This window comes from Bos indicus, chromosome 5, assembly GCF_029378745.1.
Source record: "Bos indicus isolate NIAB-ARS_2022 breed Sahiwal x Tharparkar chromosome 5, NIAB-ARS_B.indTharparkar_mat_pri_1.0, whole genome shotgun sequence".
In the NCBI taxonomy this organism is placed as follows: Eukaryota; Metazoa; Chordata; class Mammalia; order Artiodactyla; family Bovidae; genus Bos; species Bos indicus.
Genome location: NC_091764.1, coordinates 114,053,887 through 114,056,905, shown reverse-complemented (window position 1 = coordinate 114,056,905; position 3,019 = coordinate 114,053,887).

The window sequence follows — 3,019 nt, the reverse complement described above, 5'->3', positions numbered from 1 at the left end:
ACAGGGTTGAGACAACCAGGGGTGGGGGAAGCGTCTCCAGACAGAATGAGCTGGAGTGGGCCGGGTGAGCACACCTGGGTCTTGTTCACAATGGGCAAGCCCGGTGGATATGAAAGCACCTTGCAGGGTGGCAGGCTAGGCTGAAGTGCCCACGAGGTCGGGGTGGGGCGGGGGGAGCACGGAGAAGCGGGTAGGAAGGACGGGGAGGAGGCAGCTGGTAGCGGGGCTGGGCAGCAGACCCAGCTTCAAGAGCCCATGGGGTGGGGTGCTTTGGGGTTTGGTTTCTTTTTTCCGGGGTGGGTGGGCAGCCGGCAGAGTTGGCCTGGGGAGCTCTTGGGGAAAGCCCTGCTTGCCCACCCCGTCCTTTCTCCCAGAGACGTTGCAGGAGTGACTCGGGCCAGCTGCCCACCCAGGGGCAAGGGGCCTGGAGTCCTTTTGGCTCAGGAAAAGCATTTTAAAGAAAACACCCCCTACCCTGCCCGCAGTAAACAAATAAAGTGAGTCACCCACATCCAGCGCTTTCTGGTGGCTGAAATGCATTCATTCGCATCGCTCTTGTGAGCCCCACCCTGCAGCTGCGGGCAGGCATCTGGGCGGGCGTTGGTGGTGACTCGCCTGAGCGTACACAGCCTGCCTTGGTCATAGGGGTCCGGGGGCCTGGCTGCTGGGTGGGCTCCGGGCCTGGGTGCTGAGAGTGACTGCGGTGGGCAAGGGGAGGAGCCTGTCTTCCCACCTCATTTTTCAAGGCTCAGACAGCCTCGGTTGGGTCCCCCCAGCACCCCCACCTCCACCCCATAATCAGCCTGATTCTGTTCTGGCCTGAACTGAGCCAGATGAGGAACCCACCACCCGGGCATGTGCCTCCTAGGTTAGAGGAGCCCCAGGGAGAGACGTGCGAGGCCTATGGGTTCCTTCCTGGCTCACGCTGGCTGGCTGGCTGAGAACCTTGGAGAGACTGCAGTGCCATGCTGGCAGCTCCAGGGATGGGCCAGAGGAAAATCTCGCAGGGTGAGGCCCCAGCTGGTTTGTATTGAGGAAGAAGGCTTCCTGTGAGAGCTGGGCCTTCCAGCAGGCTGGAGAAGCCTTCCCTGTAGGACAGAGGACTGGAGATACTGTCAGGAACTCGGGCTCAGCAGGCTGCTCTTTGGCAGCCAAAGCAGAGGTGTTTAGAGGCCTCTGGATCCTGCCAGTAGAAGATCGTGGGCAGCCTGGTAAGGAGGTGAGGTCCCTGGCTCTAGGGGTAATCAAGAGCAGGTGATGTTTTTTTATTAAAACAATGGATGTATGAGGTAGTTCTCCAGCAACAGCATCATCTCACCTGTTTTTAAAATCTTTTGAAAATGAGTAGATTTTACTTTTAATAGTACAGCCTGAGGTGAGAGCTTGCTTGCCCTCGTCATCACCTGTGGGTGCAACACCCACAGTCCAGAGCCCTTCCTGGGCCCCTGGGCCTGGACTGGATTCCAGAGAGATCCTCTGCTTCCTTCTGCCCATCCCAAGTTCACCATCGCCTGAAATCGGCAGCGTCAGTTTGCTGACCCTGTCAGAACCTTTGTTGGGCATTCGCTCTTAAATTCTCAGAAAGGAGAAGGAAGGGAGGGGTGGGCTCCCGTGGAAGGCCGCCCTGGCGACAGTAATCAGATCCTAGGAATCCTGTTGTTTGTTTCTGGCCGATGTTTTTACAGATAATTTTGTCTGGGGGAGATGACATCCCTCCACTGGGGGGCAGTGTGTGGTCCAGCAGGGGCCCGAGTCAGGTTTCCTGTCAACTGTTTAATGAACCCTCCAAGCAAACCAGTCACAGGCAAGCAATGAGGTAGCATTTCCAGCAGCTCTGGGGTAGGGGAATAATTCCCCCTTGCTGCTGTATCAATATTCGACTAGTTTAAACATTCAATTGGAATGTCCTCTATCTGAGAAAAAAGATGGATAATTTAGGACTCTGTTCCTAGAAGTCTGGTTTCATGGTTTACTTGTTCCTAAATTTCTGTTTGTCCTAAAGTGAACCAGCCAGAGCAAGGCATGCTGGGAAGTCTGCTGTGGACCAGCTAGTGCAAGGCATGCTGGGAAGTCTGCTGTGAGGTGGACAGGGCCGGACAGGCCTTCAGGACCTGACAGTGGACAGAAGACTCAAGTGCAATCTAGGCTCTGCAGTGGGGGTCGGGGAGGTCATCCCCTTCCCTGGGCTGGGAGCAGAAGCAGGAGGGAAAGGTGGTAGGTGAGACTGCTGGGATGTCGGGAGGAGGCACCCTCAAACAGGAAGACATTCCTTGCAGATGTAGTCCACCACCAACAAAAACTGGAACTCAGCACCAGCACCCACCAACTTCCAAGGAAGAAAGATCAGAGAGGAGGTCCTGGCTGCTAGAAACAACGCAGGTGGCTGAAATCAGGAGGGCACTTTTTTTTTTGCACGGTGTTTATTTATTTGTTTGTTTGGCTGCATTAGGTCTTAGTTGCAACACGAGACATCTTCGTTGTATCGTGTGGGATCTTTCTCTGCAACACACAGACTCTCTAGTTGTGGTACAGGGGCTTAGCTGCTCCAAGGCATATGGGATCTTAGTTCCCCGACCAGGGATCAAACCCAAATGCCTTGCATTGCTAGGTGGATTCTTAACCACTGGACCACCAGGTAAGTCCCAAGAGGGCATTTATTATCCCACATGATATATTGGCTAAGGTACTTGAGAAGCTACTGTAACAAAAAGACCCCAAAATAAAGTCACTTAAATAAAGTAAAAGATTGTTTCTCTCTCAAATCATTGCTCCAAGGTGAGTGTGCCAAGGCCGATGGGGCTTCCAAAAGACTACATGTATGCTAAGTCGCTTCAGTCAATGTCTGACTCTGCGTCCCCATGGACTGTAGCCCACCAGGCTCTTCTGTCCATGGGATTATCCAGGCAAGAGTAGTGGAGTGGGTTGCCATTTCCTCCTCCAGGAGATCTTCTCGACCCAGGGGTCAAACCTGTGATTCCTGCATTGCAGGCAGATTCTTTACCACTGAGGCTCCAAAGGA